Here is a 23,488-nt window from a genome sequence, read left to right as displayed (position 1 = left end):
CTGGGGTGAGTGGGTTGGCGTGCATGGGAAATCTTGGGGAAGGAGGAACAGGCACAGGGTAGGTGGGGAAAGAAAGGGTCACTGATATTCACAGACATCAAGGAGAGACTACAGAACTTGCCCAGAAGAAAGCAGTGCAGACACACTGGTGGAGAGGCAAAAGTAGAGATGGAGGACCTAGCATGGACAGCATGTGGAGGGAGATACGGCCCTATGAGCTTTGAAGTGGGGTTAGCGTTGCGAAGGCCAGAAAATAAGAGGGATGCAGATCTGCAGAGTTCTTGTGAGAGAAGCAATGAAATGAGAGAGTCTGGCAGGGTATTTCTGGCCGTGAAACAATCACCCAAAATTGTTGGTCCCACCAAGAGTTGGCGTGCCAACATGGGAAGAAATGTAAAATCGCAAGAGGCAGAGAGAAGAGGGGATGAGATCCTGTAAGATGAATTGTTCTTTCACCACTAGAGCGATCTCCTTCTTTCTTTTGTTTGGTGTCAGCTCATTCCACACTTCTCAGAGTATTTCAAACCCAGCCATATTAGTGTGATTCTGGTGAGCAGTATCTGAAGTTGATGAAGGGGAAAAAGAGGACCACAAAGTTTGCTGTGATACTGAGAGAGATCAGTGAATGAGAATCACATCTCTGTGTATAGCTCTATACAGTTACACTCCAAAGACTACAAGAAAGTCTCTTTACCATGAAATCATACCTGGGGAACTCTGTCCTTTTTAAGTCTTAGAATTTTATTCAGTTGACACAAACTTTTATAAACAGTAAATCACCATTTCTTGCTGCTTCTTGAGATATTTTGGGTTTTATTTGGCCCTTGCTGGAGTTTTGTTATTCAGCGTTTTGCATTTTCTCAGATAATTAGTCATGTGAAGGTCATCAGCTTCAGAAAGAGAAATAAGTTGTCTTTTTCAACACTGTTTTGTCAGCACTGTATGTGGCCTTCAAACCCTAAGGTGTCCCTAACTGCTAGGAGGATCCCCTTAGGACTTAGTCTTTTCCATCATATAATGTTGAAGTTCTGACCTAGTCGAAGGAAGATGAGTATTCATCAAGATAAAAAAGCAGTCAGGTCTCACCTTACGATAGTCTCCAAGCCAATATGGTGAAGAAAATGCTGATGGGAAGGAGAATCTTAGAGCACGTTTATGAATATTCAGAGATCACAGCCAATGTTTTGTTTGGCGGCCCACAGGAGAATAGTGGCATTCACACTGCAGTGCCGTGTCCAGTGAAGTACTCCTTGTCACAACCCGTGTGGTTCCTGTTCTTTGTCTCCCAGGTGGCTCTGGGAGTCACTGCTGGAAACCACACAGATACCTGAAGGAGTTGTGTGGCTTTTGCATTGTCTCATGTCAACCAGAAGTTCTGCAGTTGGCTTCTCAAGAGGAGGTGACTTGAAGGGCAGAGGTGTATGGATTGCCTCTCACTTTTCTTCTGATTATTTTTTATTGGTAAATGCTTACAAAAAACCAAAGCCAACAACCAACAGTTCAATAATATCCCAGCTGCTAGTCAGTGTTGATATGCAGAAGTGACTTGGTATGAGTTGAAAGCTTTGTTCTTTTGGAAGCTTTTCTTTCTGCTGTGACAATTGTAAAGTTATTCTCCTTGGAGATGCTCAGATCTTCCACCCTCACCCCTAGTAACTGAACTGACTAGGTGTTCCTGCTGTTTCTTTAGTGGATTACCTGTTCAGAGATAATGACATTTTCAGCTGTATTAATTACCAGACCTACGCCATCAAAACACCAGGTATGTAATCTTATTACTTCCCTGAAAGAGCCATAAAACCTAAAAACAACCAAATTCTGGCCCTTGTAAAACTTCTATAAGGAAGATTAAACTTAAACTTATGAAGAAGCATATTCCAGAAACATGTAGCTTATGAGAGAAGTTGTTTTCTTTGTTCTAATTACATTGGATCTTTTCTCTATTTTAAAGAAATTTAACTCTGTGATTATTCTAATTTTTATTTTACCAGAAGTTTTTCTGGGGACCCTTTCTGAGTGAGAAAGTTTACAGAATTGAGGCATTGGGTGGGATAACCCTTCTGTTGCATCCACTAGATATGGTTGCATAATGGGCTGGATGTACCAAATGTGGCCAGTAGATGAAATTCATCAGTTGACTGCTGATCTTGAGCGTTGAGTGCCCACTGTAGATTATTCACTGAAGCCTGGTCAGTGCTGACCAGTAGTGATAGGGGGCATTGAGCTGTTCAGAGGGCAGTAGCTATGTGTTTTCCTGCACCAAGAACTCCTGCACCTCTCCTTCATGGAGGAAGCAGCTCTCTTTATCCGCAAGGTCGTGAGCTTTAAGTGAATTTCCAGTGGAGGACCTCAGTCCTGGAATTTCAGTGCTGTCATTGCCCGTTCTGGAGTTGTCTCCCATCTCCCCAGAAGTTACTTCATGGCACCAGATGTAGCTTTTCAAGATAGTCTTTATCCTTCCATAGGGGAAGCTAATGTCATGGTGGTGATAGTGGGTGATCCAGAATTACCTGCTCTGCAATAAAATTAAATGTTTCCACCTAGGCCTGTTTCTTAAAAGTTATGTTGAATGAAAAGAACCCCTATTTATTTTTCCTAGAGGAACTGGTACTAGGCTTTGTGATCTCTTTAAGTCGAAGAGTACAAAGAATAGAAAATAAATTCTCTGTGAGCTCTTCTGCGGCTGATTCTATTTTTCCACTGTTGTCCCTGAGTCCTCCTGCAATGACACAATGTAATGAGAAGAGCTTGTTACTCCCAACAATTAACAAGTTTCTTATTAATAGACTTAAGTATAAATACTTGTGCTATATAAATACACAATTTGGAAGCTAAGTCAGCCTTCCCTGATTTTTAGGTGTCGAAATCTTCAAAATAGTTTTCTGATCTGTGAAGTATTTTCCAGAAAGAAACATGCTTTTGCATAGATCTGTTTAATACTGTTTAACCAAAAAAAAAAAGGTTAAAAAATAATATCACTGTGTCTCTTTTATTTCTGCTGCCTGTTGCAGCCACAATTTGTAATTTATACTAGGTTAGGTGCTCTAAGCTTTCAAAGAAGGTGAAGTATTTTCTCCTATGTCATATAAACAGTATTTGATCAGAAGCACCCAAGAGTGAGCCACTCAAATAAAGAAAGACCAAAATACATGACCTCAGCAAAAAACCAGTAATTTCAATGTGATTTAAGTTGTCTTTATCTGGAATTGTTTGGCATTAAAGTGTAATCAGTCCAATTTCCAAGCTTGCTATATTTGCATCAGTTGTAAATGGAATCTTGTGTTGCCTGTGGATTATTCCTGTAGGGTTTTGTCTTCTGTAGAGCTTTCTGTTTGTCATCTCTCTTCTCTTTCTGTGTTCTACTAGCAAGAACAGGTTCAAAAAAATTAATAAAACTATATAAACAATGCTTACTTTGTCACTGTTTCAAGTTGCATCTTAACTCCTTTCTACAACAACAACTTTTGCATTGCTCATTCACTTTTTTCACTGCAACAGGCAGCCTGTAATGAAAATGTTGACTCACCTGAATGATGTCTCTGTTTTTTTTATTCTCTAGATCAGATTGCAAGATATTTTTAAATTACAAGTATTAGATCACATTTCCTTGGACAATTGCTTTTGATTATACTGAGTTACTGCACTCACCTATTTAAGTTACAGTCAACATTTTAAATATCAGTGTTAAGGGAAGCAGGAGAAGGTGTCCTAAATGATGTTTGCTCCATATCTTCTTAACTTAATACTTTGAGTCTCTTCAAATTAATGTTACTCCTTGTATTAAAGAACATTGTATTAAAAGGGCAATTGATTTATCTTGTAACAAAAAGTACAGGTAATCTTGGCAAGGGGGGGTGGGGCAGAAGGGATCTATGTGATGCAGCCTGGATATGCACATAGTGTAGTCTTTCATTATTTTATAGATTGCATGACAGCAGCCTTTAATTTTTGAATGCTTTAATTCTAGTGCAAGTACTCAAATGACTCACCAGTTATCTAAAGCATCAGGCAACTATACCCATCTTTAGCTTTGTTCTATCTTCTTATCCTTGTTTCTATCTTCATTTTCTCAGTGGTAGGCTACAGTGAGTTTAATTAATGTTTAGAAAAACAAAAACCCAAAACAATGTGGGAAGTGTTCCCAAGTGTTCTCACGAATGCAGCCTCTGCAGGCTTTCTCTTGGGATGGTCAGGACATACGGAGGATAAGTTCTCCATCTCATTTCACAGTACCTTCAAACACAACATAACTCGACCCCAACCTGCCCACAGGCTGCACTTCTCAGTTGGAGGTGATGTTATTTTTCAGAAGAGATGTCCTCTCTCTGCTGCCTGTAGTGGTGCCTTCGTTTTGGTGGTTGGTCTTTGCCAAGGCATGACCCTGGCCTTGGCTACATTCCCCCTCCACTGAGGGATTGCTGTGTGCCACAGAGCGTGGTATTTAACCATGGTGGGGGGTCAGCCCTTCCAGCTAATCCTATCAAAGTGCTGAATTGCAGGGGGTCAGACTAGAAATCAATACTCTTTTTCCATTTGATTGCCTCGAAGACTATGTAAATTAAATCTGTCTGTCTGTAAAAAAAGTCATGTCTACACTACAAGATATACAGTTGGCAAGTATGAGCTGCTGCTTGTGTTGCTGCTGGGAAGGATTTTGCCTGGATAATTTTGTTTCCGAAGTAGTTATTGGTAAGTTCCCCTGAGCTTTGTAATAGTGAGATGCAAATAATCTATGCAGCAATGACAATTCTACTGTTTTCCTCACAAGTTGTGTAGATCTGCCTGCAGCAGGCTTTGCGAGTTGATGAAGTGAGTGAAGATATATTGCCACCTGGGAGGCATCCTTTGTTTTCTGGAGTTCTCTGCCTATTAATACCTTTTATGTGTATTTTTGTTGCCTTTTTCTTCTTTGACACATGCTTTTTTGATTTCCTTTTGTTTTGTTGTGTTTAGGCTTTTTCTGACATAATGTACTTCTGAAGTGCTGACATGCATCTCCTTCACCACCAGCAGCTTCTACAGATTTTAGAGCTTATTTTTTTAATATCCAGGCCAGATTACTTATCCCCACTTAGTTTTGTATTTTTATTTACTTGAGGAAGTTACCTGTAAGTTCTGCCAAACATTAACTTAGACTCAGCTGCAGTAAGGCTGGAGCAGTGTCATGGGCTGGGAGACATGAGATGTTCTAATATATGATATAATTGGGAGGACTTTAACCAGTCTCTGGTTTTACTCCAACTTTTTTCTTTCACTGGTTTTGGGAATTGAAATAATAAGTATACAGAGACCCAAAAAAATTTATGTGAATAGTGCAAAACATGATAAATAATTTTCATACTTCTCCTTTATGCACTCTTAGGTCTGAGAAAGTAAATTTGAATTCCAAGTTCTGAATGAATACAGACTTCTGAAATAGTTTTTTGCTCCAACATAGAGTGTAGGATTTTAAAAGAGAAATAGTGCATCTAATTTGGTTGGTTTTTAGTCTTATTTTATTGATGTGATGCAAAACAATAGTAGAAGCTACTTTTACCTAATGTACTAGTTTACCACAAGAGTTTATTATATGTGGAGTACTCCAAGAGAAAATGAGCCTTCTAAATTATTCCCAACATCAATATGTCAAAGCTGTTTCCGTTTGTTTTAATTGAAACAGATATGGAATTATATAAATGGGGGAGTTGTAGGTACTCTGAACAGCTTGAATACTGTAAATGAGATAAATGATTAGATTTTTGCAGGTTAGCTATGCAGATGCTGCAGCCTGTGTGCTGAGCTGATCAGCATGAGAACTCAGTCCTGCATGCAGGGTTATCCACATCGCTTCCACTCGGTCCTTCCAAATAGGAATATTCATGCTAGTGAGCGGGAGATGGTGGACTTGCCAGCAGCAGTCCAACTGTGTATAGAAATTATGACATTTTTCAAGTTCCGCAATTTTTCATACTTAGGCAGTTTCTGTTAGAGAATACAAATAATGCATACAGTGAAGTCTGTGTTAAACACTTAGGCAACTCTGAAATTTGCTAATGTTTCATTTTACTAGCAGCCCTTTTACTGTGGTTATGCTGCTTATGTTTTGACTACAAACTACTGGAATTTGCTTTGAAAATATCAGTGTCTGTTTTATTTGAGGATTACTTTTGGAGCAGCTTCTTGTATAAGTCCTGATTCAGGCAAGAAGATACTTTCTTGGCTTATGTCAGTAAAGATTGCATTGTTGTAGAACATTCAGGAGATAAATATTTGAGACTGACTGAAATGTCCAATTCTGACTTCACTTAGTTTTGAGTGCTCACCTTATGATCTTATCTTCCCCTGTTTGTGCCTACTTTCTGTAGGGACAAAAATGGTTCCTGCAATGCTATTAAGGTTATGTTAAATGGGATTACTGATTGCCCATCCTACCTCTGATATGTTTAGGACTTTTAAGACTCACTGCTGAGAGCCATCCACTTGATGTAGTGGGAAGTCAATGATCTCAGAAATGCACTGAGCTTCACTGAGTACATTATTAGAAAAGCTGAGTTTTACTTGCTGTGTGTTCATGGTCACAAACTGTATGTGAGTTTACAATGAAGACTAGGTTCAGGCCTGTAACTGTTACCCTGATTTTTCCTAAACTTATGTTGATATAAATTCTTGACAAAATGATAAATGCCCACTAATGTGATGTGTGTGCAAGCAGTGTTAAATTACAGTGCCTGTGAGATAAAGGCTGTTACTTATTTCCAATTTGCTTAATTTAAAACTAAAAATTCTAATGCTTGCGCTTTTAGAAACTTGTTCTGGAAGTGCAGTGGAGTTATATCTGGGACAAGGTCTGAAAGGTTCCATCTTGTTTGGGCACTTCATAAGAATTGCCACCTGAAGAAATTCTGACAGTTGACACCCCTGGTATTACTGGTGCTTATGTGAGGCTACTGTGCCATGCAGGTGTGTGCTTCTGGGAAATTGGGCACTTTTGTCCCTCCCAGGACTAGGAAAGCAGGATGAAGAAAAGGCCTGGTGTTTTGCCCAAGAAAGGCAGAACAGTAAGTAATAATGTCCCTAGAATGTGGTAGAATTCCCCTAGTGCACATTTCCTGTCTTCCCTCCCAGGACTAGGAAAGCAGGATGAAGAAAAGGCCTGGTGTTTTGCCCAAGAAAGACAGAACAGTAAGTAATAATGTCCCTAGAGTGTGGTAGAATTCCCCTAGTGCACATTTCCTGTCTTCCTCATAGCACTTCTCAGTGCTCATGCTAGTTTTTTGGTAGGATCATCACTCTTCCCTTCACCTTAGTTGGAGCACCGTGCAGGGAGGGAAGTGTCTGCTCAAATGTTCAGAGAAGGATGGAAAGGAAGGGGTGGGAGCTGCTTGGCTTGAGGAATGGCCACTCATTTGTCTCCATTTATGCTAAGTTATTATAGCCCTTCTTATGTGACTTTTGTGCTCATTTTGCATTAGAGGATTGGACATTAGCATCAAGCAGTTCTTGGAAGAAGGGTCAGAGGATCTTATCAGCTCAGCAAAATTTAACTTGCTAGGTGTACAAGCTGCCCAAGATGAAACTATGATCTTCTTTAGGAACATTATATGAAATAAGAGTCCTGATGACTCTTTCATAAAAGAGCTTTTTGGCTTGCTCTATTAAATAATTAAATCTCTCTTCCGGGAGAGGCTTTTCATCTGTGCCAGCAAAATGCTTCTGGCTTCTTATAAGAAGACCGTGAGACTGGGTTCCAGTATGGTGAGGCACAGTTGCTGGTTTTATATGGACACAATTTCTAGAAATTTAATTATAATCTTTCTGAGATTAGAATCTAAATTTATTTTACTTTTGGCTAAAAGGGCTTGACATTTAATTGGCTGTCTTCAAACTCGTTAGCCTTGATTTCTGAGGTAACCGAAGCCATTGCATAGTTTTCTTCTGGGATTCATTGTGCTAAATATCTTCAATTCTGGTGTAAAGTAATAAGATCGTAGAGTTGCTCTGAAACCCTGAATTATGGGTGTGGACTGGAGACTTGAAGTCTCAAAGGTTTGCAATCTCTGAGCTCCCAGAGAGCTGCCTGGCAGCAAGGAGGGTTTTGTGCAAGTGCCTGTATGCATTAGTGTCTGCAAAGAACCACTTCATGTTCCAGCAGTCACACCTTGACTTGCTTTCTAGTTGCATCTTGCAGCTCAACATAAACACCTCCTTGCATAGAGAGATGTAAGAGAAACAGTCTTTGAAGAATAAAAAAACAATGGGGTTTAGAGAGCCTGATGGGTCTTCATTGTCATCACAGAAGATCAAAGAAAACCTTGGAGCTTCTCTTTCTACTCAGAATTGGAAATAACATTCTTAATTACAGAACTGAGCAGGTCTGACAGAGTTTTTTCTTCAAAGGCAGGAATGCTATACTTCATCTTTCAGCCTTTGCACTCTTTGCAGCATAGCATTTTTGAAAAATTACACCTGTCCTCTAATGGAAGACTTGTATTTAAAGTTTTCCCAGGCCTGTCTTATCTCAGCTGGATATACTCATCATCAGGTTGTGTCACCCCTTCCAGCAAGGTAATCATAGTGAGCACACTACTAAATAGAGAAGAGGAAAATGCCACCAGGGTCATGAAGATTAATAATGTGGAGGTGCTGGAAGTTTACTTACTATATGGCAAGCTCTTTTTTCTGCTTTTCCACTAGGGAAATCAGTATTTGTCTATCAGCTTTCAGGGTTAGGTGATGCTCTCAGGGTCCCTATTTTCCACCAACAACTACAAAAAAGATTTCTCCACTTATGAAGCCCTTTTGTGGCTTGTTCCAGTGTAGTTTTGACCTCCTCTGTCCTTGTTTTTAAGCAGTTAACTTTTGCTACTGTTACATCTTGTGTTAGGACTTCAATATCTTGCTTCAGTCATGGGGGCTGGTTTTGGTTTGGGGTTTTTTGTTTATTTTTGGCTTTTTTTTCTTATTTTTATTGCACTCTTTTTTGTTCTGGTCTGCAAATGTGTCTTTCTCACTTAACCATTTAGAGGCAGAGGCTGTTTTTTCTATAATATATTTTCCAATCTTTGACTCGCTAGGGTCACGATCATTGGTTCTGTGTGAGTCAGTCATGCACTATATGGAGTCCATGGTCTTGATGCATGGTTTAAAGCTATTTCTATGCTTATTGTAAACAGTGTGGTCCCTTTCTGTGGTTCACCAACTTTTGTGGCCATCTGGCTGGTCAGCCAGAGGCTGTGAAATGGTGGCTGCAAGGGACACATGCTTTGGTCTTGGGAAGGCCTTGGTTGTGCTGGCAGGTGTTACTCCCTTTGAAATGGACAGTTCATACTGAGCCTCTGCTGGTAGCTGTGAGGAAAGGAAGTGGAGAGAAGAGTAAGTAAGGTGGAAATACAAGAGGGCACAAAGCATATCGGTGTAGTTTGAGGTGACTGCTGAAATATGGTATAGATTTGAAGAAAACCTTGCACTGAAGGAAAAATGGATGGAAGTTGAGGAGGAATGAAAAGTGGACATTGGTATGGAGATGTGTTAGGTGGCATGTTTCGGGGTGATGTGAAGTCTTTTACATGACCTTTTGTTTGAGACTTGTGTGTTCTTAAAAATAGAGTGATACTGTGTTATTATTCCCCTTTTGGTTTTGTGTCTGAAGTGCAAGTGCTCAGCATAGCAAACAACTTGCAGGCTTCACTTCAGATCCTTTTATGCCACATGCATCAGCAGTAGGATGAAACACACCTCACTGACAGCTGAACTGCTCCTCCCTGGCTCTCTGAGGTGCCAGTGATGGACTGGTGTCATCATTTCAGTCAGCTAGGGCTGCAGTGAAGGTACTGCTAATGTAGGTCTGTGGAGGTGAGGGATGGTAATGTACCTTGGAATGTGGGTGTGGGGGATTTTTTTGTTTGGTTTTACTATGATTCTGAGATAAAAGTGGGTAAGAATGCCATAGAAAATAATTTGTAGGGATCAATCCTGCAGCGAGTCTCTGGCATTAATACGGAGACATCTCTGCCTGTTATTAAGCTTACAGAGGAGTTATGTCTGGGGCCTTTATGGATACAATGAGCATATTTGGAAAACAAAAAAAGCTTGAAGAACCAGGTTATCTGTCCAACTTCAAAATATGATTGAGAGCATTGACAAATGCACACATGTGGACAGGTAACTGCATGCTTACCAATCACAGTTGGGGTCATCCAAGAAATGTCCTCGTGCTACACAAAAAGGAAATAAGTTTGTTCACGCTGAGTGCCAACTTCAAGGCATTTGTGACTTCCAGAGAAAAGTTTATGCAGCAAACACTTGGGCCATGTTTTATTTTCCTCCATAAATTATGATGATGAGTGATGAGTTTGCCACCAATTGGCAGACTTCCCATATACTTGCTAGGAAAAGAAAGAGCTCAGCAAATAGCTATTGTGAAATCAAAGGTTGTTTTCAAAAGAAAAAGAAAATAATGCTAGATAAATTTATTTGTGAAGGAAAACTGGAATGTCGAAAAAGTAGCGGAAGAAAAAATTGTCCCCTTATCTTTTAAATTGTGTGAATGTCAGAAGTACCATCCAAAAATTGTAAGATTTTGTTATTATGTAAACATAACCATGGGATGGTTTAACTTCTAAAAGTCTAATGAATGCATCAAGCCAAGTAAAATATTCATTAGAGTAATTGGTTCAGTTCAACCTCTCAAGGCTACAGCTTGGAAATATACACACTATTGCCTTTAGAAATGCAGCATGTTGATTCACCAGCCATTTTACTCAACTCATTTTCATTCCATATGCTTACTATACATTGCAAGATCTAATTAAGTAACTGAGGTAGCAGTTTGCAAGCAATATTTGATACATTTTTAAGCCAAAGGTTATGTGATATCCAGAGTAAAACCTGTTCAGTTGCAAGACACATCAGAAATTTTTTGAGATTCTTGTATTAAAATAATTGGATATGGAAGTACTTACACAAGTGATAATAATATAGGAAGAAGTTATTTGTTCCAAAATAGTAATCTGTTTGTTAATTCCCTTAGATATGCCTAAATGAAGTGTATAATTCATTAATGTGCTAGCTAGACAGTTTTCACTGTAGGAAGCTAGTTTTAGTGTCATATGATGAATTCATCATACCTTCATAGGTTTTCCTCTTTTCTCCCCTCTGTGATGGGCATCTGCCTTGGACCATATGGTTTTGGAAAATTTTAATTGAAATTCTTCTGTCAAGGAGCTGAGCTTGAGAAAGCCTAACTTGCTTATAATTGCTAAAAATGCTGTAGAGACCTTCTGTTTCCATGCGGAGGAGCGGGAGCTTGAAGCTTAGCACAGGCGGGTAGCTTGTGCCAGGGACAGGCTTTTGCTTTCGATGAAAGTCTGCCGAATATTGGCCAACTTGTGTACCTTTCACAATTTCTTCATTTCCAACAGAGACTTGCTGGAGTCTCTTGTGACTGTGTCCTCATGAAACCTGCGTTCTCTGGGATCTGATGAGTCTCTTGTGACTGTGTCCTTATGAAACCTCTCTTGGCTTCTCTTGCTGGCGCATCTATAGATGGCTCTGTCCTGTCACAGGTCCAGTGCATGCTCCAGGTGCTCATGTGCCATCACCACGGGTGGCAGGGCAGGCTGGTGGAGCTCTGCATCGGCCTCAGTTGGAGTTTTAGCCATCTGCCATTGCCAAATGCGGGTTCTTGTGAATGACCGCTGACCCTAAATGTTAGCCCCGCCGTGCAGTTCCCCATATCGTCCTGACCCAGCATAGCATCACAATGGTTAAAAGCAAGTGTAAAAATTGCCACAGACATCAGCACTCTTCTGGCTGATCTGCAGAGCCAAGCACAGAGGTTTAGTGAGTATTGATTCTGCTGCAGAGACAAATAGGTGCTTCTTGAAATGCACCTTGGCAGCTGTTTGTGGGTCCTTCAACTACTGCTGCTACCACGATGTTTTAAACAAGAAAGCAACTCCTGGAATAAACCATTGCCTGCTGCAATGGTGTGTTGAGAGTGTGCTGCCAGGGCAGCCCTTGATGGGCCTGTGGGTGGAGCCAGCAGCTCTGTGGGAGGAGGCAGAGGCTGGCTGATGGGGAGCTGTGCTGGAGCTGAACAGGGTGAAGCAGTGAGGGCTTGGGGAGCTGCTGGGCAGAGCTCCAGGAGGACACACATGTAGGCTTAGCAGCCTGCATGGGAGGGAACCAAAACTGAGAGTTCCGTAGCAGCTGAAGCCTGGTTGATTCCTGTTTCAGTTTTTCTGGTCATTTTTTTCGAGTATCATATGTGCCTTCATGGTTTGTGAATGGGGATGAGATTAAAAGAATGGTTTGAGTCTCTTTGACTTAATTTTTTTGTTTGTGTTTGTGAAATTTTTTTTTCCTAGCATTTCAAATAATCAGAGGACAAGGGTAAAGACTTTTATTGGTCTTATTCCCCTGTTGCTACCTTTGCCAAAATATCATTAGAAAAATAACATTTCTGATTTGATCATCAAATCATTGAGCATTTTTTTTCACATGCCTCTTGAACTCTTCCAGTTAGGTTTTAACCCCTGTATAACTGCCTCTCCTGCCTTCTTCATTAAGTAGATCGTTTCCTGGTTTTAAGGAGTATGGCTGAGAAACTTGGAATATTCCACAGTATTTTAAAGAAACATGGTTTATAAAAATCGATTAGCTTCTTTGATATGTAATCTAAAAAGAAAGACTTAATAAGACAGCCTTCTTTTATCAAAACACAAAAGTTCATGTTGACTGAACATTGAATCAAAGAGTAAAATGTCCCTATTCCTACACTTCTTTATTTCCAGCCATATATAGTTTTGAAAATCTTACAGCAATGAAGTTCACTTCTAGCACAGAGAAACTCTTTATGAGCAATTTTCACTGGCAGATGAAGTTAGCTGTGACATAGCTATTTACATATTGCCAGTAAACATGGTCTTGCAGTGTTACCACATTGAGATCTTGTTCCATTAGTAAAATTTTATATAGTACCAAATATAATTTTTGTACTGAAGTAAGTACAATAGCTAGAAAGTGTTTATAGACAGCCTTTAATATCATGCTTTTGGACTGTGCCTGATACTGTATGGTGCTGGTGATAAGAGTAAAGAATTAGGAAAAATGCCAGTGTGGGCACAGTGGAATTTATTATTGCAGTGGGGTCCAAGATCTCGCTAGTGTAATGTTTATGGGTATGGTTTATGTGTAACTTAGTGAAACATCTTAGAAATGCATTGTAGTTTGTATATGCATAATGCTGTAGCATTATGATATTTTTGTAATATCAGTCATGAAAATGTACTGTATCTCACAAGAGAGAGTTGGCACCACAACTGGTTTTCTGATAGGCTGTGTATTTCCATCTTGTCACTGATGTTTGAAAACCTTTTGGTCAGTGTAGAGCTTAGGTGATTATATGAACCATGTGGGAACAGGAAACATCTGAAGAGTGTTTTTTTCTGATTGTGCTAAACAAAGTGAGGATTAATTGAAGGGTTTTACCAAGGAAGACTAAACAAGCATCTGTATCTTTTTTTCATGATTATTACCTGATGTTGTAAAGGCTCCCAGCATCTTTCAAATACACAATGTTCTCTTGGATCATAACATTCCTTTGTTTTGTGGACTTATTTATAGAATAAGCATAAGTAAGCATGTAGGACTTGGTTGTGTTAGTTCCCCATTCATCTAAGTAGTCTTTGCTCATGGTAAGTATTTCCCAAACTACTTAAGTTGTTTTGTATAATGGCAAAAATTTCCTTGGCATTTGCACCCTAGCCTCGTGAATGCTTAGTTAGGACTTTATGTGCCAACACACACAGAAGCCCTCTCTGATCATCTGGGTGTCCGCCCACGGGTGAATGTAAAGGACAGAGGGGGTCCTGTTGGCCTCTGTAGGGCTGCTGTGCACTGAAAGCATGTGTGTGGTGCCTCTCTGATCTGAGGTCCACGTTCTAGCCTGTGCAGTAATGCACAAAGCTGAGATCTGCTCTGCATGGTGCTGGCAATGTGTACATTCAAAACACGAATTCCTGCTGGCTGAACAAACATCTTCGTTTTATTGTCTCCTTAAAGCAGACCTAGCAAGCAAACTGCGAGTGGTCAGCTTCCCAAAGGGCACACCTAAACAGATCCTGCTTTTCAGAGATGGAGACAAACCCCCTCATAGGTGAATCACTCAGCAAAACAACACCACCACCGCACAACCCCAGCCAGGGATTTGATGGTGACGCACCCAGACAGGCAGCAGTGCCAGACGCTGATGCCGCGGGCTTCAAGGTGTGCTCGGCCGGGCCGTGGCTCCGCGGGTGCCTGGGCAGCCCTGCGCTCTTCCCGGGCAGCCCTGCGCTCCCCGGGCACCCCTGCGCTCCCCGGGCACCCCTGCGCTCCCCGGCAGCCCTGCGCTCCCCGGGCACCCCTGCGCTCCCCGGCAGCCCTGCGCTCCCCGGGCAGCCCTGCGCTCCTCGGCATCCCTGCGCTCCCCGGCACCCTTGCGCTCTTCCCGGGCAGCCCTGCGCTCCCCGGGCACCCCTGCGCTCCCCGGGCAGCCCTGCGCTCTTCCCGGGCACCCCTGCGCTCCCCGGGCAGCCCTGCACTCTTCCCGGGCAGCCCTGCGCTCTTCCCGGGCAGCCCTGCGCTCTTCCCGGGCACCCCTGCGCTCTTCCCGGGCACCCCTGCGCTCCCCGGGCAGCCCTGCGCTCTTCCCGGGCAGCCCTGCGCTCTTCCCGGGCACCCCTGCGCTCCCCGGGCAGCCCTGCGCTCTTCCCGGGCAGCCCTGCACTCTTCCCGGGCAGCCCTGCGCTCTTCCCGGGCATCCCTGCGCTCCTCGGCATCCCTGCGCTCCCCGGCAGCCCTGCGCTCCTCGGCATCCCTGCGCTCCCCGGCAGCCCTGCGCTCCCCGGGCAGCCCTGCGCTCCCCGGCAGCCCTGCGCTCGGCCAAGGGCTATAATTAGATTAGCAGCCTGCTCGGCAGCGGTGCCAGCCTGCGCCTGCGAGCCTCAGCGAGCATGTGCTGGATTCTGCATGTGCCTCCCGCTTATTGGCGGCCGGCGTTGCTGCCTGCCGGTTTGATAGGTTTCCCCAGTAATCTTTATGCTGCATTACAGACATAGATACAGAGAGGTACTGCGTGCATGCAACGGGAGAGGTGCTCAGCTTGTAGCGTAAAGGAAAGCCCACAGATGAAAGGCACTGGTCTTTGTTGCAAAGCATCAGTACTTAAGGACTGCTAGCCCGGGAGCGGAGAGGTCAGTGAAGGAGTTTTACTTGGTGGTAATTACTTTCAGGTCTTTATCTCTCCGGTAAAACAGTCATGCATGAAATGAATACTGTTAATCATGTCATCTGTTTAATTTGATCTTGCTTTCGTTAATGTCATGTGTACTCCGGTGGGAGAGCTGTCAGAATACAAAACATATCAGTGGAGTGGGTTCGGTTCAAAAATAGAGCGTATTTCTATGAGAATATTGCTTTCATCTGAAATTTTGAGCCTGTGCATGAGAGAGATTTTACTGGTTGCCTTTTGTTATGCTAATAGAAATATTTCTTTTATTGGAATGTTTTCTGCCGAGCAATTGAATTAGAGCATTTATAACTATTAGCATATGAAGATAAATCTGTAAATATTTATCAGTTTAAGGAATAATTTTGTGAAGTATTCTTTAATATGATCACAGCAATAACTATCTTGATGGTTCTCTTGAAACAAGGTAGAGGGATGAGGAGTATTATGCTATTGTTCTTTCAACAAAGATGCTGGAGCCTTCATGTTTGGGTGGATTCTTTGTTTCATCTACTGGCTTTTATTTTAAGTGGCTTTCAAAATGAAACTGAAGCTATTCAGCCTGGTAGATTTCAATATGTCCTTTGCTTGCACATACATGTATTTTGTTCATATTTATTGTTCTCAAAGGCTGAATTTTGGCCCATAGCCTTGTTTATTGTGAGAACTGCCTTCAGCAGTAGAAAGAAACAAGAGATATATATATACCAATCTTTTAATCGGTGATTCTGAGACTATTACAGTATTTATCATAGCGTCATACTCATTTAAGTTTTTTCATGCTTGAACCACGCATCAATTGATCGCAACTTTTCCTATAAAAAGCATGCATATTTAATGAAAACATTCTACAGTGAAAGCTGTTCAGAACAAAAGAAAGCTAGCATAAAGTATTAAAAAAAACCTCTCATAATGTAGGCATGACTCATTTGATGAGTTTTGAATATTAAGGCTGACTGGTGAGGCTCCAGAGTTAATGCCCTTGTCTGTGTCAAACTCCAGAGCCCACATGAACTTGTGTATTAAGTCACCAGTCATCTGGCTGGCTGGCTGCCACCATGCGTCCGAGGTACGAGTAGATTGTCTCAGGCAGGATCAGAAAGGTGTTAGGAACAGGAGCTATTTTGGTATTAGTCTTCATTCTTCCCTCTGCACTTATCCTTGAAGAGGTTTTTTCCTGCTGTGTAAACCAAAGTATAATTTAGGTTGTTCCCTTTTAAAGCATGTGGTGTGAAACTGTGTTACCTTCTGAGTAAATGCTCAAATGTGAGCATTTATTCGGTTACCAACTTTATATGGCAGTGGGTATAGCAAAGACACAATATTATTTGTGATTGTATATTCAGACAGAAGAGTATTTGGGAGGTTTAATCACAACTGGTACATAACAGTTGGTTTGAAGTTTTGCTGTTGACTAAAACAGGTAACTTGGTGTCTATTTTAGTCAAGAGCAAGTTGTTTTTTCATATTCCAGGTGCTATTTTTGAAGTTGTTTTCCTTTAGGCAGACTTGGAAAATGGCATTTTTGCATTGTGACAGTTAAACCTGGACAGGGAGGACTCAGGATGTGAGGGCATGTTATTCTTGAGCTGTTCCATATTCCCTCATTACCCCAAGTTACCAACCAAAAGTGTTTTAAAGATGCTCCAAGCTGATTTATGGCTTCTACCTTTTTTTAACAGAGGACCACCTTAAGTAATTTATTTATGTTTTTATAACCTTTGCAGCAGCATCCCATGAAGGAGTAACTGAAATTAATGTTAGTAATAATGAAATGTAGAAGGTAAATATCCTCATCTGAATCACATGTTTACCATATCCAGACGAGTGGGTTTATGAGAGAGGAGCGGCTGATGTTTTCTCTCCGTGTATTAGGCTATTCTCATTTGTGAGCAGCATAAAGTACGTCTGCAAAAACACTGTAAAAGTTATCATATTTTTGGTGGTGGATGCAGGTAATGTCACCACCCACTGGAACTGAAGTGATGCACCAGCAGCTATTCAGCTATTTTGCCTCCAGAAAGAGCTGTGATGATCTATGCAAGCGTCACAAGAAAACGTGACAGAAGTGAAACTAGAACTGGTGACCTTGTGATTTAACTTTGCAATAGCTTAACAGCCAGGAATATGCTACTTTGTTATTGCTTCATTTGTAACAACCTCATTTTTCTTCTTGGTAAACTAAGAAAACAAATAGAAGCAACAGTTTGTGATTGCTCTCTAAAAAGTTGACATTCTTGTTGCTATAAGCATATTTTAACTATAACCAGTGTATTGCTCCAGGAAATTTAACACACTTCAGATTGTTATCAATGAGATATTGTATTCAAGCGTTGTCGGGGATTTTCCTGATGTAAAAGTTTTTAATTACTCTTTTGTTAGGAGATGTACGCATTGCAAGTTTGTTGTGTGCCTCTGTGAGCTGTTCTCATTTCCGATGTGTTGCCTGTAATTAAATCTCAAAGTCCTTCGTTATGTGAAAAGGAAACTTTTTTCCCCAACAGGAATACAGTATGTATGTGTATAGACAGATGTGTGGTAAAGACACAAAAGTATGTTGTGAAAATCAAGATCTCAAATATTTAATTTATATATGCTGGTAAACATGTATAAATACATATATATTTTCTACCATATAACTCTAACGTATGTTTGTGTAGAAAACACTTTCAATGTCATACCAGTATTGTCGTAATAATCCGATAGAAATACGCTTGGAAGAGTAATGTTAGAAGTGCCAGGTTTGGCTGCTGTCTGGAGATGGGATATATGCAGTAAACTGAGTGGCTGTAATAAACACTGCTGCACTAGCTCTTCCCTTTTAAGATATTATGTCCTTGTACTGCTATGCATATAAGTGAATTTTGAATTACTTAAACCCTTACCAAGTCTAAAGGGGAAAGATGATACTTAAGGTTAATGCATTTTTTTTGTAGCCTGCTAGCAATGAAAGAGATACTCCAGAAAAAGTCGTAAGGATTTAAAGTATTACCACGGTGTTTATTTTGCAGGATTTGTACTTACATGCCTTACAGTTTTTAAGTCGAGTAGCAGCCAGTGATATATGCATAAAGGTTTATATTAGAATAAGAAAAGTGACATTGTGCCCTAAAGCTCCTTTTTGCTTTTCCTCTGTTTTTGGAGCCAACTCCAGTTATTGCTTTGCTGATGAAATGACTGTCTGCTTAAATGGTCGAGACATTCAATAGCCCATCTATAAATGCTTATTATAACACTTTGAGAGCTCACAGGAAATCAATAGCCTGTTTTCTGTATTTTGTTGAGTGAAGATCATTTCATTCTTCAAATATGAGGACTGTTGGGCTGGGTGAAGATGCAGGATGAGTCCTCTCGGTGCATCAGCTTGGGATGGCCTTCTTGTTGTGACACTCTTTCCACACTGATGCAGCAGCACTGTTTAATGCTGGAGCTGTTGCTCCAGTTCAGGGACATGTGTCCTCCTATGCCCTGGGACTGGGCACAGGAGAGCTGGTGGCAGGGAATGTCCATCCTGCCCTGCCTTCCCCTCCTGCAGGGCTCTTTGCCTAGCACAAGTTACCCTGGGGACCAACCACGTGGAGTTGGAAACTGGATGAATGTAATATGTCTAGCTTTGGGCAGCTGTGTGTCAGACATTTCCAATGTTAAGAGCAGAATTTTGTTTTATAGAGCAGGAAGTGAAAGTGGCTCTTTTTTGCAGTTCTCACAGTGGTATGGTGAATTAAAGACAAAATGGATATTCATTTTTTTTTTTACACTTAATCTCCTGTTGTGATTAATTTAAATTGTTCTTAAGTGTATTACCTGCAGTATTAAGTGTGACTTGATAGATTAAATGCAGAATACAGCCAGCAAACAGTAATCCTGGACGCTATTGTCTGCATAATCCTGGTAATGAGATTCCTGTCTTAGTTTCACGTTATCTTTCATGGATGTGCTTTGGCCACCTGTAGACACAAATATTTGCTGCATTTTTCCATGAAGCACCTGGGGCTTCCAAACCAAATCCTCACTTTGTACAGATGTCAATTTTAAACATAAATTGTCCGTTCCATAACAGATATTATTTGGGTTTGTGCCCTGTTGTGTAAGTTGCATATTTCTATAGTATATTGGTTTATTAGTTGAAACAATATTTATACGTTGATGATGATCCTATGGCCATCTACATATTTGACTGCTTTTCTGTTGGGTATTATAGAATAATTTTACTGTATCATCCATACTTTTCTGAATGTGTGTAATAGAAAAACCCCAAGTAATGGCAAAGAAGGCCATTAAATTCTTTCTTTTTTTTTAAGAGAGCTTAACACTATGAAAGTTGGTAGGCTAAAGCAAAGGCTATTCTACTTCCTGATTAGGAAGTGTATAAAAACAATGCTATAAGAAAGTGATGCAATGTGTGAAAAGACTTGTGCATGTTATTGGTGCTGTTTAACTGGAGAGAAATGTGAATACCTAGATATGCACATTTTCACAAGTTTGTTAACATCTGGCTCTTTCATTTATTTTTGATCCTCTGGAGTCCATGGATATAAGTGGGGTTTTTTGAGGTCTGGTTTTATATATAATGTTACTGAAGGAGAGATGTTAATACAATGTGGTGTGTTGGCCTATAATACAAAAGCACAATATGATACAGTGTCTATGCCAAAATGTTTCCTGCCTGGATTATCTAGGCAGAAAAAGGCTAGAGTGGAAGGGAGAAACGGAGACAATAAAGATGAATTATCTTTTATGTGACCACAAACTGTGGAGTTGCAAGGTAGACTGAACAGTCTGTGCTTTAGGATTATAAACCATCACTGCAAATGTCTTTACAAAGAGTGAAAAATATAAGATCAGTGTAACTATTCCTGCCTATATAGCACAAACTTCCCAGGGTAAGGATGATTTCCTTCTGTCTCAATGTCATAATTGTCATTGGATATTTTGGGCATTGCAGTCATCTGGAAGTGAGTGTGCAGCTTTGTATTTCTACTGTGACATTACAACAGCAGTCTAGTCAGAAGATGCATGAGGGATGTGGTAAATTATATCCCTTCCTCTTCCATTACTGTTACATCAGCCCTACTGCAATCCATGGTTCTGTGCCATGTGGTATCCCCTATTTTCCTTTACCATATTGTGGAGTGCAGAGGTTGCTATTTTGACCCCTAGCTCTCCAGGGACTGGGTAAAGTCTGGCAGGAGTTGTGCAATTACTGTAAATTTTCTGTGAAACACAGGTACCATGGAGGGTGCAGCAGAACAGGACCTCTGAATATGATGATGTCATTACACTCCAGTGTTTTGCTGCTTCTTGTTTCTCTTCACCACAGTTCTCCTCTCCTTGCTGCCACCACCTTTCTAAATTTGTCTGCTCCATTTTCCCATTTAAATCTACTCTTCTCTTTTTCCCACTTTCTCCAATCCCTCTTTCTGCACTTCAGTTTTTACCCATCATTCAACCTTGGGCTCTTTGACATCTTTGCAGCCACCCTCCCCTTTTTGGGAGGTGAATATCTGTGCTGCTGTCTGCTGGGGTTGTTGAATTTCTTCCCAGTTGCTGGTATGGGGCTCTGTTTTGGATTTGTGCTGAACACAGAGCCGATAACAAACAGAGACGTTTTTGTTATCACTGACCAGGGCTTGCACAGAGCCAAGGCCTTTCCTGCTTTTTGTGCTGCCATGTTGGTGAGGGGGCTGGGGGTGCTTGGGAGGGTGGGAGGAGACACAGCCAGGACAGGTGACCCCAGCTGACCAGAGGGATATTCCAGACCATGTGGCATCATGGTCAGTATAGAAAGCTGGGGGTAGAAGGAGGAAGGGTGGATGTTTGGAGTGATGGTGTTTGTCTTCCCAAGTCACTGTTGGCTGAACACCTGCCTGCCCATGGGAAGCAGCAAAGTAATTCCTTGGTTTGTTTTCCCTATTTAACTGTCCTTAACTCATGAGTTTTCTAGGTTTTAGCCTTCCTATTCTCTCCCTGATCCTGTTGGTTGGGAGAGTGAGAAAGAGGTTGCTGACTGGAGTTAAACCACAATATCCAAAAATATCATTTATGCAGAGGTGCCCAAGGACAGCACACAGGTGAAGAATGTAAGTTCTCTTACCAAAGAACCTTGATTTTATTAAAGTTACTGTGTATTTATTTGTTGGAGCAAGATGTCCTTGGCTCCTGCTTGGAAAGCTCATTCTGACAAATATAAATTGTGCCCCTGACCTTTTCAAATCTGACATATCTGCTGTTTTTCTCTCAGCCAGTTACCTCTTTACTGAAAGCAAGCATCTCTGTTCATCTTCCTGTCATCTCTAGATCAGGCCTTTCTCGAATGATTTATGAGCTTTGCTGACCACTTTCTGCAAACAGGGCTCCTTTCTTGTCATGCCTTCATGCAGGTACCTCACACCAGCTGTTTCTGCAAGAGCTTGACCCAAGGAGCTGCTTCTGCTCCTCCTGCTCTTCAGAGGTGTCTCAGACAGTTGTGGCACGTTTCTGACCTGAATTTTGACAGCTTCACTGTTGCCTCCAGGGCTCCAAGATGTGTGGGCACTTAACTGCCTTAAAGTCACATTTATTTTGCTCTTCTTCTTTTGCTGGGACTTGGCACGTTTGCCACACTGGGTGCCTAAAGGATCCTGCCACAGGCTGTCCACTGGGAGGAGGTTTTTCAGACTGCTTTCATTAAATCCTCACAGAAAAACACCCAAGCAGATGATGCTCCTATCCTGTGCGAAAGTATGCAGGATTTGGGCTCTTCATCTGTAGTGTGACTTGATGAGAACTATGGTATGTGTAGAAAAACTGGGATGCTTTTTTACTATCAACTCTGATTTTGAGCTCGAGAGAGACAGAGTTTTTGCAAGTATTTTCTCTTTCCTTATGCCACAAAACAACTTATACTTTCATATTTTATTTCAGCATGAAGCAGTGAAGCCTAAATTTGCAACTCTGAAGCCTAAATTTGCAACAAAAACATGTCTATAACTAACTCTATCCATTCTTAGAAAACATTACAGATACAAAATCCATCTGGTGTTGAATTACCATTGATTTTTTATAACTACTCTTACTTCTGTGGAAAACAGTCCTGGAAGCATTAAGATCCTTACACAGTGGATCTTACACAGTGCTTTTTTTTTTTTATTTCCCCTGATTTTCACTAAAATGAATTATGGAATTTTCAATGTGTATGAATACCTGATTGGGGGAATAAGGAACATGGAGCCTTCTCAGTGGTTTCCCATGACAGGACCAGAAGCAACAAGCACAAACTGAAATACAGGCAATTCCATTTAAATGCAATCAAACAATTTTATAGTCTGAGGGTGGTCAAAAGCTGGCAGAGGTTACCTGAAGAGGTGGTGAAGTCTTCACCCTTGGAGATTTTTAGAACCCAGCTGAGATGTGATCCTGGGCAGCCTGTTCCAGGTCATCCCGTTGTCAACAAGGGCTTGAACATGGCAGGCTCCAGAGGTGCCTTTCAGCCTCAGCTCTTCTGGGATTCTCTTACTAGAAATCTCCAAACAGCAGACCAAGCACACCTTGCAAATGTAGACAAGGTTTGTTTTTTTTTTTTTAATATGTTAATTCTGCAATCCAAATAGTATAACATCTTATAGCTGTGTATCCCCTAGGCATGAGGGTACACATGTATAGGTATGTATGCATCTACTTATTTCTGTCTCCAGTGTAAACATACTTGGACAAGCTGGAGAATACCAGAGATGAAAAAAGGAGGAGTAGAATGTTTACATATATATATATATATAAAATAATCATCATCTAATGTCATTTCACACATGCTTTATGCCATCATTGAGGGTTTTTCCCCCTTCCCCATATATATGCTACATGTGTATAGCAAAAAAAAAATGCTGATAAAATTCCTTTGAAGAAAGCTTTATTTTTATTAGATGATTTCTCTTGGGCACTACTTATACATAATTGCATCTTTGTTCCGGTGCACATTGAGTGTAAGTGGGCACAAATCGTGCAGGAGGAGATCTGGAGGAGAGAAAGCAGAGAGCAAAAGGCTCTGGGTCAGAAGAGGGAGGTTCACTCTCAGCTGGACTCCTCTTTCTCAAAAAGGTAGCTCCAAATTAAGCAGCAAACATAAAAATTGGCCTGAGTTTGTGTCTATAGAGTACTCAATACTTTGGATTTTTTCAAACACTTTTTGGAATCCTACATGTGGATAATTACAGCTTCCTGGTACTCAGCCCTATTTCTGCAGCCCACAGCTGTGTCTGGGTG

General features: G+C 41.1%; 1 protein-coding gene across 4 annotated transcripts in view; it reads left to right on the top strand.

Annotated features, from left to right (window-relative positions):
• FAM110B (family with sequence similarity 110 member B) overlaps nucleotides 1-23,488 on the top strand; it is a 118,661-nt gene that overhangs the window by 37,161 nt on the left and 58,012 nt on the right. Inside the window, exon 1 of one of the 4 annotated variants that reach the window (XM_054284971.1) lies at nucleotides 15,032-15,215. The exons of 2 other annotated variants lie outside the window; for them this stretch is intronic. The gene's annotated coding sequence lies outside the window, so the exon portion shown is untranslated. Of the gene's footprint in view, nucleotides 1-15,031; nucleotides 15,241-23,488 lie in introns of those variants that run through there. One more of the 4 variants, XM_054284973.1, reaches the window with a different exon arrangement.

Source organism: Melozone crissalis, unplaced genomic scaffold (assembly GCF_028551555.1).
Source record: "Melozone crissalis strain CALT ecotype California unplaced genomic scaffold, PUWL_Pcris_2 ptg000042l_1, whole genome shotgun sequence".
NCBI lineage: Eukaryota > Metazoa > Chordata > Aves > Passeriformes > Passerellidae > Melozone > Melozone crissalis.
The sequence above is the reverse complement of the archived record's forward strand: the minus strand, read 5'-3'. Positions and strand labels throughout refer to the sequence as shown.